This window comes from Pelodiscus sinensis, chromosome 1, assembly GCF_052426305.1.
Source record: "Pelodiscus sinensis isolate ZL-2025 chromosome 1, ASM5242630v1, whole genome shotgun sequence".
NCBI classification, from domain to species: domain Eukaryota; kingdom Metazoa; phylum Chordata; order Testudines; family Trionychidae; genus Pelodiscus; species Pelodiscus sinensis.
This window is the reverse complement of record NC_143052.1, coordinates 59,470,027-59,487,856: the sequence shown is the minus strand read 5'-3', so window position 1 is coordinate 59,487,856 and position 17,830 is coordinate 59,470,027. Positions and strand designations below refer to the sequence as shown.

The window sequence follows — 17,830 nt, the reverse complement described above, 5'->3', positions numbered from 1 at the left end:
TTGTTTTCCGGGAGAGCATAGAATACCATCCATTTTACAAAAGGAAACAGTAATTCTCTAGGAGGGAGAAGACACTGATTCTGCATATTGAATCTCCATTCTTGTATACTCTCAAGGCTCCCATTGTGGCTCCACATCAGTTCTCTTCTAAGCATGTACAACTCCCAATGAAGTCAATAGTTGAAGTCCCTGGGAGTTAGTGAGATTACTCCAGGAATGGCTCAGACTGTGCAAAAAGACACTGGCGGTGGAGGCTACATGCAGTTCAGTAAACAAAGTTAATTTTTCCTTTACACTGAAGCACAGAGCTCAGCATTTCTTCTTTCATGTTAGCCTTCTTATTTAGTCAGTCTGCTCCTTCTTTCCACATCTTTTCTTCTGAGAGCCTGGTAAAATTATTTCAGTGGTGTTGCTTATAACCCCAGTCCATTGGACTGTAGGCATCCAAGGGCTCAGTTCTATGCAGTTCTGAGCACCCTAAATTAGGGGTAAGTAAAAGTGCTCAGCACCTTCCATGAAGTGCTCAACACATCACACAATTGGTATTAAGAGATACTCACCTTAGTCCTTAGAATTTGGCAGAAATTGTAATGGAGAACATAAAGTGATGAAATCTAAAATAGGAAAGCTATGCTGCAACGAGAAGTGTATAACATATATTTCTACAGATGATTACAGATTGAATATGCTGCAAACATTTTAGGAGTATACACACTAGTGTTGCTTCTACAAAAACAATCTGCTCTATAGTAATTAGGTCTGCTTTCTGTGCTGTCCCTACTTCTTATTTGGGCATAAAAGTAGAAGATTGGGTTAACAGGGTAGGGATTGTTCTCCATCTACTCACAAGTGATCCAAAAGATATCAGCTTGTACACTGGTCTATCTCCTGACAACCCATAATTATTCTAAAAGAAATCCAGCATATTTGACTCCACTGTTGGATTGTTATAAAGGATATTAATGACAATCTCCTAGAAAACAGCTTATTACTCAGCTAACGAAAACAAAATCCAGCTCAGGCAAGGATGACAATAATTTATTAATACTTGTGAAATGCAGAAACTGTAAACTGTTTGGGTTTTTAAGGACACATGGGTTTACTATTGATGTAGATCAGAACAGGCTACCATTAAATATACCACATTAAGCCTGACCTGCATACATTACCTAACATTTGTTTGTATTATTCATATGGTACTTTTACATGATCTTTCAGTGGTCTACTATGATTCTATGGCCAAGGGGGCCAAAGCAGTCCTTGGGTGAATAAACAATGGCTCTTGAGTAGAGAACAGAGAATATTTTACCTCTGTATTTGGGACCAATGTGACTGCTATTGAAATACTGTGTCCTGTTTTTGTGTCAGCAATTCAAGAAGGATGTTGATAAATTGAAGACACTTTTGAAAAAAGCAACAAGAATTATTATGGTTTAGAAAACATTTCTTATAGTGATAGACTCATAGAGTGCTAGATGTTTACCTTAACAAAGAGATAATTGGAGACGACTCCTTACACTTGTAAGTACCTGTAGGAGGAACAAATATTTAAAAATAAGCTCTTCAATCTATTAACAAAATTCAGTGGTTGAAAAGTTGAACTTAGACAAATTCAGACGGGAAATAACTCACATTTTTAATGGTGAGTTTATTCAATATTAAAACAACTTACTAAGGGGTATGTTAGATTCTCCATCGCTGACAATTTTTAAACGAAAATTAGATTTTTTTTCTACAACATATAGACATTATTGTGGAGGAAGTGCTATAGCTTGTGTGATTTGGGAAGTAAGACTATATGATCAAAAGGCTTTGGAATCTATGAATTATGGGTCATATCAGTTACACTGTTGTAAATCCAGAGTCACTCTAATAAATCCATGGAGAAACTCCTAATCTTCAGATTAAGACTGTGTGTCTATGGCAGTTTCCCATGCAATCTGCCATTTTCCTCTCATTTCTTTGTCCAGATTTACTACAATGTAGTTAAGCAGATCTTGGCTCTGTATAATCATTTGTTATAATCTAGTCATTTAGGCTATTGCAAGCATTGCCATAAATACCTTATTGGCATGTCATTGAAAATAGTTATTCTTAAATGGGTGTGCCTGTGCAAATTGAAACCCATTTTGAAATTTGGCATTCTATTGATTAGAAAGCCAGACTTCCTGAGCCCCTGAGATTTTGTATTTTTTATTCCATCTGTAGGTCCCACGTTTCATCTTTGCTCTGATACAATGTGACAGGAAAGTGAAAGAGCAAATCATCATTGTCTAACTGCTTCTTTATTCAAACCAACCAAAGTCAAAATATCTCTGTATGTTTTCACATTTCTATGAAGCCCAACAGTTTTGGTGCATCTGCACTGCACCCGTAGTTCAAAATAAGCTACGTAATTTGAGCTATGCAAATTGCGTAGCTTATTTCAAGTCAATTTTGAAATAACTTATTTATATACCGCACCAAATTTCAAAATAACCCGCTACTCCAAAATGTCCCTTACTCCTCATATTTCAGAATAATGGGTTTTCTGTTAACAAGCAGGATAGCTATTTTGGGATACCTCTGATATCTCGAAATAGCACTGCAGTATAGACATAGCCTTTCAGTTGTGAAAATGAGAGCAGAACTTGGCCCACCCATAATTTGTTGTTCACTTGTGAACAGCATTTTTAAGTAGTGAGTTGTTTCAGTTATCATATGGTCTGGCAGAGGAACTCCAAACTTATTCCATTACATAAAACTCTTGACAGATATCAGACACAGTAGAGGAAAGGGAAAACACATATGAATTTTACCTCACATAACAATTGTTATCTCTAGAGGGTAGATGTAATGTATTGAGGGAAATTCTTTAAATTCCACGTTGGCACTTGCCCTAAAGGGGTGCTTGATAGTGAGGTTCATATACATTATTTCAGAAAAGGCCACATTTTTTCCTTGCCAAATACCAATACTTGTATTCCAATACTTGTGAAAATGGAGAGAGATCTGTTTTAGTTCTCATGGCATAATTCTGAGGAGCTTATTTTCAAGGCCACAGAAAATTCACAGTTGCATCAAATCATTACTGACAATATTAAAATGACAATATTAATATGAAATGTTTGAGCAACTAAAATTACAAAGCACCTAAATCACTTGCCAACTGCCTCACATAACTCAGCACTCAATCACTCTCTCTTCTGGGAGCCCCAGAAATTACATTGGCCTGATTAAATCAATGGGGCAGATAAAAAAAAATCTTGACCTAATTACATCCAAAATATTTCCCATGTACATTAAAAAAATTTCTACAGGTGTCCATCAGCCCCCCACCCTCCAGCAATCTGTGACACAGTATCTCAGTGCTGAACAAGGACTTCATACTTCCCTTCAGGAAAATAACACCTCAGCTGCATCTAGACTGGCATGATTTTGCGGAAATACTTTTAACGGAAAAGTTTTTCCATTAAAAATATTTCCGCAAAAGAGTGTCTAGATTGGCAAGGATGCTTTTGCGCAAAAGCATCCATGCCAATCTAGACGCGCTTTTGCGCAAGAAAGCTCTGATGGCCATTTTAGCCATCGGGCTTTCTTGCGCAAAAAATTAAGGTCCCTGTCTACACTGGCCCTCTTGTGCAAGTATTGTTGCGCAAGAGGGCTTATCCCTGAGTGGGAGCGTGAAAGTATTTGCGCAAGAAGCACTGATTTTGTACATTACAAAGTCAGTGCTCTTGCGCAAATTCAAGCGGACAGTGTAGAGAGCTAGCAAGTTTTTGAGCAAAAGAGACCGCTTTTGAGCAAAATCTTGCCAGTCTAGATGCACCCCTCATGCACTTGCCGTTATATAGACACCCTACACAAGTTCTGAATGAAGGTTTTGCATTATAATGAAGCTGTACAGAACATGGGGTGTGTATTCTGATCCTGTATATGTTGGAATATACAGACACCCATGAAACATAAAAGTCAGTGAATATGAAGAGATGATTAATGTGTGTAACAGAAATAGACTTTTTCTGTGAAGGGCTTGTAAGGTAAATTTTGCCATTTAGCAACTTAGTTACCTAATGAAGTGGGTTGGTTGGCATAGTGGGCATAAATTCATAAAAAGATCATCTGTAAGCATGTAATTTTGAAAAGCATACTCCAGATCTGATGTGGTGCAACCCAGCTGTGTAACTAGAGCTGCAGCCATCTGTGACCTATTATTTCAAGTCAATTTATAAATCTGTTTCAGGTAACAATTTCAATTAATTTCTTTTATTGTTTTTTTCCTCTAAAAACACTATGAAGTACAGATCTTCAGGGCTGCTGGAGGAAGCAAGCAAAGTTCTCTCCTCCTCTACTTGAGGCGGGAGCAGAAAGAGCCTGACAGTTTTGCTTTCTCCTCTTTTCTTCCTTCTTGTGAGCAACAGGGATATCTCTTTCTTTCCCCTCTCCTCCTGCTCCCTGCAGTACTTGTCCAGGCTAAGGGGAAAGAAGACCCTCTCAGATGTGGGAAAAAGGGCTTAAGAATCCAGGTGCAAAGGGGACACTGGGGGTATGATGATAGATCCACCCCCTCTGTGTGCACTGTGTTTTTAGAGTACTTTAGAGCACATTACAGCAGTGTTATTTCAGAATAACTGATATATCTACACTACAAGCCTTTATTTCAAAATAATGTCAAGCTGGAGGACTTTTTACTCTGACACATGGTAACCCTCATTTCAAGAGGTGTAAGGGAAGTAGAAGGAAGAATGTTCTTCCTTCAATTTCCTGCTGTGTAGACAGTGCCAAAAGCCAAATTAAACTATTTCAACTTAAGCTACACAATTGATGTATTGGCATTGTGTACCTCAATTCGACGTTAGCTCTGCTGTGTAGTCATATCCTGGGAGGGGACAGAATGGACTGAGGGCTGAAGGAGACAGAATGAATAGGAAGCTGAGGCTATGGACAAATGTGGGGATGATGATAGATCCACCCCCTCTGTGTGCACTGTGTTTTTAGAGTACTTTAGAGCACATTACAAGTAGGAAGAAATAGAGAAATAATAGGAAACTGGAAGGAAGAGAAGTCAGGAGGGATAAAGAAGGAAGGAAATGATAATATAGGGCATATGTAAAATGAAGAGTTTGTAACAAGAGAGGGAACAAGGAGCTAAAGACGAGGGATGAAAAGAAAAACAGTGCGGGAAGAACACATGTGCTACGCTTCAGAGTTCAGGCTCTCATAGTGCAGCACTGACAGATTGAAGGGTATGGTGCCTTCTGTATGTTATTTGCTAACCCGAAGATGTATTATTGCCCTCTACAATACTGTGTCAATTGTCTCTTTGCAACCTACACAGATTATGTCCACTGCTTCATCCCTATCTGCTCTTTGCATTCTCCTCAAAATAAGACACAGATTTATATTCTTATTCTTCTCAGTTGGACACATCAATCTCTGTTGTCAAGTTGCCTGTCAGAGATAAAAACCTGCATATCTCAGAACTAGTTTAAACTAATGTTGATAAATGTGAAGTGTTTGTGGCCATCTGGCAACAACTTATGGTCACTGTTCTAACTTGAAATTTCATCCAATGGCAGTTCTTTTCTGACTTCCCAAAATATTTGCAGCCTGGACTCGATTATGGATTTAGTCACTCTCCACATAATTCCTGTAAGTGAATTTTGTTACCACATTTGTCCACAAAACTTGTTTGCTTCAGCTTCTGTTCAGATCTTCCCCTGGCTTGCAAAAATCCAGTTTTTCTGGAAATGTGTCTATCATCTTTTCTCTGCCATAGAGCTCAGCTAAATGAGTTCACAGTGTGTTTCACATTCCTCTGCAGGGCCTTCTCTGTCACAGGCGAACAGCCTACTATTATTATCAGCTAATGAATCTACTCCTTTAGCTTAAATGGTGGTGACTTGTGCTCCAGAACTGAAGGGGATCAACCCTGATGGATGGATGTCTTGTTAAAAATCTGGGCTATAACCCTTCTAGGCTTCATGGATACATACTGAGGTTGCTAAATGGTGCTAATACCTGTACTGCTATGTTTGCACTGCTACTGTTGCTTAGCTACTTTAAAGAGAACATAGTTAGACAAACCCCCATGCTACAATCATACACTCGCTCACAGTGGACACATACCCTTAGGTGCTTAATGGGAATAAGGACTTTTTTTATTTTTAATTTAATCCCAGCAATGAGCGAGCCCCTTTTAAATATCTGATGTTTAGTTTTGAGGAGGAGATTTTAAAAGGCACCAAATCATTTAGGAATTGAAAGTCAGAACACTCTGGAACAGCATTTTCTATTATTAGTTGAGAAACTTGAAAAGAGTATCAGTAGGTCACTGAACTGTACAGCTCTTTTTTAGGCCATATAGATATTTACAAGGTATAAATATAGAGAGATTAGCTGTCTGGGAGATTTTAGTTTGATTTATAGCTCCCTTTCCTGCTCAATATTGTACTTTTCATTTTCTTTCTGGATGTAATTACAATTACAAAATCTAATCAGAATGTTGATTTAATAGTGCAATATTGTTAAAATGATGCCAGCAGAATCTATGAGAAGAGATTGCTATAGCAAATCCCACACTGTCATTCAATCTAAAGCCAAAAGAAGCCAAAAATCCAAATATTGTCTTGAATCATATTGAATAAGAAAAAAAGCCAATGTTTTATTCAAAAAATATAAAGTATTTGTCAAAGTACTCAAGAAATATAACTTAGGGGGGCAGATCCTCACCTGCTGTAAATTGTTGTAGCTTTGTTGTCATTGTGTAACTACTTCCATCAATTGAGGATCTGCCCTGTGAGCTTTTAAGCTTGGCAAATAATGAAGAAAAGTTTAATTCTTACCTTATTAACCATCACACTATTTGATGGATTTTCTAGGCTTCTAGTTTCATATCCTTACTGTTGTTGCAAATCAGGGAAGTATATTGGTTAAGCTACTTATCAATCCATAAATTTGCAACTTCCTGTGACTGCAGTTCCTTACAGTCCCAGGGAAAAGCAGAAATGTTCATATTCTCAGGGTGGCTTCTGAATATTTCGTTCTTGCCTCTAGATAACACCCAATATCTCTTTCTTTAGAGCCTTCACACAGTGTGAAATCAGCAGTTTAAAAAGACATTCTCAGCACTGGTAGTACAGTGGAACGAGGACACATAATCAATCTTCAGACCCCAGTGGACCTCGCTAATGGGTTTTTTGTGCTCATCCAAAAGATTAGAGCATTTGGTAAGTCTCGCTCTGTGATAATAACTACACATGTTGCCCATATTTCCATTTTCAATTCTTTGTATAAAATATACAATATTTATTTTTTACTCAGCCATGTTCATTTTCCAGTAAAATCTCAGGTGGTTAGAATCAGTTTAAGGACATGCACAGCATGGTATCATTAGAAAAAACACTGGCATAAGGCTTATTTTAATATGTCTCAAAAGTTCATCTAAAAAGGAAGGAGGGGGTATCAGTTCAACCAGTATAGTTTTGATTAGACATAAGTGATACACATGGGATATTATATAACAAAGCTAAGAAAGCTGATTCTATCTTCCCAACCTAGTGTTGGCTTGATCACTGATAAGTGGTGTGGGGTATTTACTCTGAAATTTTTAAATTCTTTCTGGCACCCTAATCACTCCTGAATTGGGTTTCTGAGCATTGTTCTGCTCTTTCACATGCCACACTGTGCTGTCCCACTGTTTTTCATTGCTTCCAGCCATTTTCTTGAGATCCCACAATGTCCTTAATCTCTTCCAGTCACTTTATTAGTCTGCCTTACTAGCCTTTCTCATAGTGAGCTCTTGACAGCTCTCATCAATTCTGGATACTTCAATTAATTGTGCCAGCATCTCTCCTATCTTCTGGCTGCATCAGTTAGCACCTTCTGTTAGTGTTTTAGATCCTCCAGCAAAGTGACAGTTGTGATGTTAACAGCTCAGTGACATAAATGCAATGAGAGTGTTCAGATCATCGGGGGAAAATCTTTGTTTAAAACAAGAGTTAAGGTTGAAAATAGATTTTACTGATAACATTTTTTTTGCAATCCCTTTGGACTTCTTCACATAGAAATGGGTTAAAATCAATGGCAATTAAAACAGCAAACTTATATATAAGTATATAATTGTCTCTTTCAATGAGCTAGATGGGGGGCTTATGCTGAGATCTCACTTTTAAATTGCCAGTCCTCTTCCTCCATCCCCATTTTGGGAATGAGGGCCATTCAGTCATCATGCTGCAGATAAACCTACCAGTAGCATGTACGTGTGTATGTGTGTGTCAGGACTCACTGATAGAGGATGAGATCTTAAAAGCCAGATAGAGGATTGGACACCCAATTCTCCTTAATTTCTAATGGCAATTGGGTGTCCAAATTTCAACTGTAAATGTATTCTCAGGTCCTGTCTTGATTGAGATTTGTCTGAATTAAGAATGAATGAAAACTAAGGACCAGTCTCATGAGTACCTCTGTGGGAACAATCCCAAATATGTATGTGTAGCTCCACAGAAATCAGTGAGGCTCCAGGTAGATACAGAGGTCTGCCACATGTTGCAATTTGCAGAATTGGGGCCTAAATAAAGATTTGTCAATTTGGCCCAATATGAGGTGAACACATGCTACCTAACTTTAACTGAAAATAAATATTGTATTTTAAGAAGTGTAAAATTGATCTTGCTTTTATTCAAATATTTTAGAATCTAGTGTTGGCTACCTAAACACTCAGACTGCTCAACTATTTTTAAAAGCAAGGTCCATAATAATAGAACATATTAACATCAAAATAATGAATTATAAAGGTGGAGATCTGCAAATTTAGTCAAAGAAGTTAAGTACATGGTTTCAAACTCCAAACTGTTATGCACTCTTGTATCACATAGGGCCATATTCTGCCAGTCAATATAGATATACTATCGCAAACCACCTTACTTTGCGTACTTCAATTTTTGCAAGCATAAGCTGAGGTTATCTATGCTGGTTAAAAAATACAGTCATGATTTGCAAGTAATTAAATCTATTTGTGTTATAATTCCACCCTTAGAGAAACCTACATAATCCTCACTGACTTGAATAGGAATTGATATGTAAGAATTTGGCTGAAAAGAACATAGTCTTTGTGAGCTAGAGGTCTGTAGGGGAATGTCTACACAGCAGGGCTAAAGCTGAAATAAGCTACTCAACCTGAGCTTTGTTGACTGCGTAGTTTAAGTTGAAATAGTTTATTTCAGCTTTTGGCACTCTCTACAAATAGGAAGTTTAAGTTAGAGCACTCTTCCTCCAAATTCCCTTACTCATCATAAAATGAGGGTTAGAGGAGTCATAGTAAGAAGTCCTCCAGCTCAACATTATTTTGAAGCAATGGCTTGCTGTGTAGACGTGGACTATATTATTCCAAAATAACACTGCTGTGTAGACATAGTCTAGATGAATCAAGGCTCAATGCGAGATATTTGATCAGTTTATTTTGAAAACTCTAGCTCACAAAGATTATGTTCTTTTGAGCCAAATCCTTGCATATCAATTCCTACTCAAGTCAGTGCGGGTTATGCAGGTTTCTCTACGAGTAGAATTAGGACACTAATAGATTTAATTGCTTGCAAATCGTGACTGTATTTTTTAACCAGTATAGATAAAACAAGTAGTAAACATTTAAGATCTAGATATAGATCTCTAATTAGAACAGAGAACAAGTATTTCTTTTGTTGTAGTGTTCGTTGAAAAATGTAAAATTTCTCTAGAGAAATTGGGATTTAGTAAATGATCTTATTGAATTCTTAGCATGCAGTTTAATGTATTGACAATGAAGGAATAGTCCAATTATTACGTGATTAATCACAGACTCTTGTGGGTCTGACTGATTACACTGACAATTTATGGAGTAGAATAATATTTGGTTCAAATGCTTTCACTTAACAAGCAATGGTCACCTGGGAATGAGGACTACGTTAAAAAAATTGTGGGCAGTAACACAGTCATAATTATTCAGTTAGTTCACATTGTCATTTAGGAATATGCTGTGACTAGGCAATCATATTTATAATGGCAGCATTTGTATTGCTTTGTTACACTGCTTAAAATTAATGAATATTTTATTGTCAACACACAAAAATAAAAATATTCCATGTTTCAGGGGCAGACAAACCTTCAGTGTTTCAACAAGAGACAAGTAATATTGGCTCCCATGCAAATTTAATTATATGATCCAATACATGAGGAAGTGAGTGGCATTTCAGAGCTTAGCAAGCAGATTAACAAATTAAAAATGCTAATTTTAATACAGCTAATGAACACACAAAGTAGCATATTATAATATATGGAAAATATGATAAAACACTCGGAAAAAGGCAGCTCTTTCTATAAAGGAGAAAATCGTCAGGTTCTTTAATTCATGGCATAGATCCCAGTTTATTGAGAGATCTCTAATAATCATCCCTATCTTTACCTGTGATCTGTACATCTTGCCATCATTTGTTAAACTACCTTACTCAGCCCCACTTGTACAGGACTCTCTGGTACAACCACATCCATGGTCTGGGAGTTCTGGCCCCTGCAGGTGGACAGTAGCAAGGGGCTGGGAGCAGCGGCTGCAAAGCTCCAGTTCCTGACGCTGAGTTCGGGGGCCAGCAGCAGTAGCCGCAGATCTCAGACTCTGCTGGCAGCCATGGAGTTCCAGCCTGGGGACCCACAACCTGACAGGCAACAGCGGGGCTGGGCTGGTGCTTTAGCTGGGGGCAGCAGGGCAGTACACGTCATGTTGGGAAAGATCTGCCCTGGTCCAGCAAATCCCTTTGTTCCAGACTGGTCAGGTTCCGAGGGTGCCAGAAGAGGGAGGTTCAACCTGTATTTGATTTCCAGTGCTCAATTGTTGAAATAGCTCTGAAACTGTCAGTGTGATTCCACATTGCGTGAGCAAGGGTAATTTCAGATAAGCAATAACTATATGGTGGGAAATCCCTAGCTATATTAATTAGATAAAATTGTATGAATTTGATTCCCTCTTTCTTTTCAACTCTGAACCAGACCTCCCAGCCTCATCAAGATCACTAATTTATACAAGAGTCAGCAAGTTGCAAACAGGGTTGTGCAAAATCTTTATAAAGAATCCATCCAATTTCAGGTGAAAAACAAAACCTCCACGTGAAAGGTCAATAACTGATCATGGAACAGACCCTATGGGGTCATGTGGTGTTGGATGGAGATTGGCAAAACTATCCCAGTGAGATTGCAATAGGAAGAGACTTCCAAAAAGCGCATGTAAGGATAAATGCAGTCATACTTTATGCATCTCACAATCACACTTGATTTATCTTTATCTTTTTAAATGAATGTTCACCTGCTATGTTATGAGGCAACACATTTGGTAATAAAGTCTGCCTGGAGATACCTCTGCATGAGCAACTATATATGTCTACACTACCCCCCTAGTTTGAACTAGGGGTGGTAATGTAGTCATATGGAGTTGCAAATGAAGCCCGGGATTTGAATTTCCTGGGCTTCATTTGCATAAAGCCGGCCAGCGCCATTTTTAAATGCCGGCTAGGTCGGACCCAGTGTCGCGCGGCTATACGCGGCACGGACTAGCTAGTTCGGATAAGGCTTCCTATCCGGAACGAGGCTTCCTAATCCGAACTAGATGTACACCTCATTCCACGCCTCATTCCGGATAGGAAGCCTAATCTGAACTAGCTAGTCCGTGCCGCGTGTAGCCGCGCGGCACAGGGTCCGACCTAGCCGGCATTTAAAAATGGCGCCGGCCAGCTTTATGCAAATGAAGCCCGGGAAATTCAAATCCCGGGCTTCATTTGCAACTCCATATGACTACATTACCCCCCCTAGTTCGAACTAGGGGGGTAGTGTAGACATACCCTATGTGTCCATGCACATGTTTGTGCCATAATCTTTACAAGTGATTAATCAGCCCCGCCCAGTCAGTCAGCTCCCTCCAGGGAGTCCTGAGCCTCTGACTGGGTAGGGCTGATTAATCATCTGTGAAGCAGATTAGAGGGAATACTGGCCATAATCCCCCTGTAAAGTTCCAGTGTCTCTCTCTTTCCCTGTCCATTTCACCACTGTTATCCAGGAACAGGATTTCCAGGAGAGAGGGATGGGTGTGTGCATTCATGATTAATTTCTCTCTTTCCATGGAAATACCATATACTAGCTGACATTATAGTCAGTTTCCAGTCTAATTGCTTCCCAGTCCTGTAAGCATATTTCAAAAAACTCCTGGTGTAGCAGAAACTCCAGCTGGGTCTCAAAATTAAATGGCAATGTGAATGTGCTTGGACCGCCTGCCTAGCTGTTTAAACCCCTCCATTCAGCAGCATGTAGAGGGACAATCATTCACTGAAGCATCTGTGAAGCACAAATTGTGGAATCTCCATAGGATGGAAAGAGACCTCTCTTTTTCCATTCTGTTGCCTTGAAAGCTACAATGGTCTCCGAATGTTGGCCATCCTTTGAAGCAGACATTGCAAACTGGTCACACTGCCACCCCTCCACCCCTTGAGATACTATGGAAAAAATAAACTAAAACAAAATATGTGTATCTATTTGTTAGAAGTCTCTGCTCCTTTCCAGGGGGCTGAAAAAGTTGTCAGAACCAAGGATAGACAATAGCTGCATTGTTGGAATGACAAGGAGTATCCAAAGCAAAGCTTTGTTATGTGAGGGGATTTCTCAGCTTCTTCCAAAGGAAAACATGCTACTCTTGGCAGGATCTTTGACTCCTGACAGGGAAACCATTCTGCTGGGAGATCGGGAACAGCATCCCAAAGACAGTAGAGGCAGACAGAGAAAGGACCCTGGAGGACCTGCAGTGCTCATGGGAATGTACAGGGGGAACCAGGAGCAATTTGAGCTCCTTAGGACACAGAAACATTGGGTTCTCCAGCTGGGAAAGGCTCGGATACACCCATTCCCGGAGCAGGAGGCATTCTACAGAGAATGAGAGCATGCCCTAATGGAGCAGTTCATAGAACTGAGGAACAAATGAGCCCCCCTGGAGAGGGGCCTGCTGCCATGGCCACAGCACCTCTTCAGGAACTAGCACATATCCTTCTCCTCCACTGATGAGATAGAGGAGCCTGCAGAACTCGCAGGATAACACCCTCCTCTGGCATCTGAAACCCCTCGCAGGATCCCGCCTAAGTGTTGCAAAAAAAGACCAATGGGTCTGCAGAAGTACCTGAAGCCCTCCAAATGAAACCATCAAGCTCTGTGCAGGAGATTTTCCCAGCTGTCCGCACAACAATTTTCCACTGTAATTCTTCCTCCCATCCCCATCCCCATCCCCATCCCCATCCCCATCCCCAATCAGGAAAGAGGAGGGGAAAGGAAAGGAGAAGGGGAAAAATCTTTACATTTGGCCCTTGGTCACAGATTCAATCCCTTTGTTTTTTGTTGGTATGCATTGCCTTTCTAAAAACTTCAGTTACATATTCACTGTAGGGCTACATCTACACTGGCCCCTTTTCTGGAAGGGGCATGCTAATTTTTCAGATCGTAATAGGGAAATCCACGGGGGATTTAAATATTCCCCGCGGCATTTAAATAAAAATGTCCGCCGCTTTTTTCTGGCTTTTAGAAAAGCCGGAAAAGAGCGTCTACACTGGCCCCGATCCTCCGGAAAAAAGCCCTTTTCCGGAGGATCTCTTATTCCTACTTTCAAAGGGAATAAGAGATCCTTCCTTTCAAAGTAGGAATAAGAGATCCTCCGGAAAAGGGCTTTTTTCCGGAGGATCGGGGCCAGTGTAGACGCTCTTTTCCGGCTTTTCTAAAAGCCGGAAAAAAGTGGCGGACATTTTTATTTAAATGCCGCGGGGGATATTTAAATCCCCCGCGGATTTCCCTATTACGATCTGAAAAATTAGCATGCCCCTTCCGGAAAAGGGGCCAATGTAGACAAGCCCTAGTAGTTTTAATATATATTAACATCTCCTTGACTAGTGTGGAGGACCTTCTTTCTTATGTGTGGGAAATGTAAGATATTTTCAGGTTCAGGACTGGGACTCCCAATTCACAGCACATTAATTGGAACATTCACTGTCTGGTGCCATCACACTTCAAACATTTGACTGTCTGCCCCACATGCACTTGTGCTCCTATCCCCAAAACCAAATAATATCTTAAGTCCCAGTGATACTCAGGAGGGATGGGTAAAGTGCATTATTATGTGCTTCAAAAGAGTGGTAGTTTTAAAAGCATCAGAATTCACAACACAGAAAAATGGGTTAGTAAACTTCTTTATGGCTTAATACATATATACAACATGGGACACAAAGTAACAATACAAACATCTGCCACTACCCAGTAATTAAAAGGCCTCTCTTCTCTTCTCCCTTCAAATCTTGACAAGTTTCATCCCTGAGATGTATGTTATTTAGTACATTTAGTGCTGCCAACAACAAATGGGGGAGGGGGAGCGCAAAATGAGTGAATCCCAAACCAAGTTTGTTGAACTAGATTAAGTGCTTCTGCTAATGGAGATTTGTAAACATGTATGAACATTAAGATGTTGTCTACACTACAGACCTATGTAACTATCTCACCCTGAGATATGTTGTTATATTTACCTAATCCACTTCAGCAGCTGTGGCCAACCCGCAGCTCGCAAGCTGCATGAGGCTCTTCCCCCCTGAAAGTGCAGCTTTTGAAGCTGCCCCTATACCCCTGAAAATGGCCCCTGCCTCTTGGCTCCCTGTGCCACCCGGCGTGGCCATTCAAAATGGTGTCTTCAAGATGGCGTCGGCCGGCAGGAGCCCGATGTGCTCTTTGTGCTATATGCACGACTATTTTGGCTCTTTGCCTGTAACAGGTTGGCCACTCCTGCACTACAGAGACAATGCTGTGTCGGTGGGAGAGTTTCTGTTGCCACCATAATCCATCTTCAGCCATCATCAGAAGAAAATTGTGTTCATTCTGATCCTTTTAGATTGATCTGTTTCCTTTGATATCCCATACAATAGTAATGTTGCCACATGCATAGATGCTAGTAGTAGGTGGGTTTATTCTGACTGGAAGTCCCAGAAATTATCAGTGTAACTCCTCATGTGCCTGCAGAATCCTTCCTCATGAAGGATTCTATGGGATTATTTTCTTTTGCCTCTCCTGCTAATCAGTTATGAGACTAATGAAGAGAAATATGAGAGATTGTGGCCTAAATTGCCAGTGTAGTTGTAATTAACTTGTATGTGGATGAGTTGCATGAATAGGTAATTGCTATGAGGCTCCACTTAGATAAAACTGAGGTCTTGCTTCCCAAATGGGAAAAGGAGCTGAACGATATTGCAGAAATTGCATATGCTCCCTCCATTGAAAGTGAGCATGTCTGCATTTTTTGTTCAGATTGTATATGGGGGCTGGGAAGTTCGGTTGATCCTGACTGCTCTATTCTTCCGAGGTTGTCAGGTGATTGGACCTTTTTATTTTGGATATGGACCTAACCCCAGTTATTCATGCCCTTGTCAAGTTCAGATTACTGCCATGCACTCTACTCTGAGCTATACCCAAATACCATTTTAACAATGCTGCTACTGCAGAATGCGGATGTTTGTTTATTAAATAATCTTTAATGTAGGGAAAATTCTACCCCTGCATTCCATGCTCTGCCCTGGCTTCCAGTTTGTTTCTGGTGATGTTTCTGGTACTGGAGAAGAGCCCCATTTCTGGGATTTGCTTTTGCTGCAAGGCATATTTGTTTTCCCAGGCCTTTCTTGCTGTGGAGGGTTGAATAGACTGAAGGGGTAGTGGATCCACTGTTTTAATTAGATGATTTTGGAGATGTTAATGCCTGGAAAAGGAGGACATTTTTGTTTATGGAGAAATCTTTGTATTATGTTTTTGCTTTAAAAGGTGTTTAAAGTTTTACTAAGAATTTGATATACTGCACAAAATATCAGGAATATGTATTTAATTTAACAGGAGATTTAGCACCTACCATTTATCAGATTAATCATTTCAGAATAGGCATCTCAGCCTTCACAAGGAAATTTTAGAACACTCTCAGCATGGGTTTTCAGTGCTATGATTCTGTGTAGCAGTGTTTCGCAATTGGTGCTCTGCGGAACCCTAGGGCTCCTCATAGTGAAAGCAAGGGTTCCATGAGAATTCAGCACTCCCCCATCTCCTCTAAAAGAGACAGAGCCTTTTCACAGTGGGACTCGGCAGATTTTTTTTTTTGCTCCTCGACAAATTTTACCCTGGCAACCCAAGGGATTCCTTGAAATTCTTTCAAGCTGAAAAGGATTCTGTGGCCAAATAAAATTGGGAAACACTGCTGTGTAGGAACCTTTTGTATAAGTGGATAACTGGATTTGGATACAATTAAAAAAAGTGAGGTGATAGATTTGAGGCTTAATTTACTCTAAACCCCTAATTTTTGTATACAATTCTGTACCTGCATGACTATTCCCATAATCAATTGAGGTAGAAAATTATAATTGAGCATCTATCTGCCTACCATATCCAGCTGGACACCTACTTGATACAACTTATACCTGCAACTATTTGAGGAAAAATTGTGCCAGTGAAATTGGAAAGCAGTTTTACAAAATCAGAGCCTGTACTCTAATGAAATCTTCTTTTGAAATCTTATCTCTCTTCTCTAGAACATCACTGATTAAGCCCCCAGCAGAATGTTTCAAATCATTTTTGTCTTCACTTCGGGAGAGGCAGTAAGGGAGATAATGTGCTAAGATTGAGCCTCAAAGATCATTGCCTCAAAATGGCTCCTTTCTTCAGCTGAGAGAAAAAGATGAGATGGGGTATGGCTAGTACCTCTATCAGAGCATTTTAAAGTGCTTTCTTAGAACATCAGAAGGGCTGTGAGTAGAGAGAAGAGGGTCATCAATTCAGTCCCCAAATAGCATTGTTTGATCCATTTTTTTCTTGAGTATCTGATATACACAAACTAACTCAAACACTTTTAATTAAGCTCTCCATGGATGGATGTGCAAGTGAATTTTCTTAAACTTTCAAAATACTAGTCAGAAATAAGGGTAAATGTCAGCAAGGGTAAATGTGTAAGCGACTGCAGACCCAAGATAGCAGTCAATTCTGTATAGGCAATTAGTGTAGGATTATAAACCTGTTTACTTTGGTTTCATGAAAAAATGCCTGATAAATGCTACTTTTACAATGTGTGAGTTACTGAACACCTTCTTAAAGAATACAAACACTAGAGGATAGAAATGAAATAGTAATATGCTTTTTGTATGACCTTTAATGCTAGTAATTTGATTCTTCATCCCCAGAGAGGAAGAACATTTTACATAGCAAGGAGGCTACATCACTCTAGAGCACTCAAATCACCAACTTTCACACCTCCGCCACTAAGCGATTGCACATCAGGAGCAGGAGTCTGAGTCACAGTACAACACACAGAGTGGTAAGCAGACTCTGGTCAGTCAGCCTATGCATGACAATACGGAACTTTTTGCACACTCATAGTTTATGCCTCTTTGAAAATCTGCATATTCTATTTAAAACCAATTCTGCTGATATATTTCCTGGATTACTTCCCGGATTATTTTCTTGTTTCAATTACTAAGAACATTTGGATAAAGACAGGCTCTTTGTTTATGAATGTATTGATTCCTGCTGTTTATGCCATGGTGATGACATGGTTTGTGAAAGCAAAATCCTCTCCACAGAAGTTAATTATTGTATTTCAAATTGAGGATTATGAGTCAGATTCAGAGTGTGTGCTGAAGGCAGTGAAAGCCTAAGATACTCCATTCAAGTGATGGAGGAATGTAATAGAATTCCAGAGAAAACAAAATTTGCAGCACAGGTACTGCACTGTGGCACAACAGTTAATAAGAAGGATGCACTGAAACCTGCTGTCTAAATAGCA

General features: G+C 39.7%; 1 long non-coding RNA gene across 1 annotated transcript in view; it reads left to right on the top strand.

Annotated features, from left to right (window-relative positions):
- The window catches only part of LOC142826551 (uncharacterized), a 37,977-nt gene extending 20,486 nt beyond the window's left edge, over positions 1 to 17,491 (top strand). The window contains exons 2-3 of the long non-coding RNA XR_012900755.2: positions 7,062 to 7,208; positions 17,229 to 17,491. This is a non-coding gene — a long non-coding RNA (uncharacterized LOC142826551). The remainder of the gene's footprint in view (positions 1 to 7,061; positions 7,209 to 17,228) is intronic.
- Positions 17,492 to 17,830: the final 339 nt, after the last annotated feature.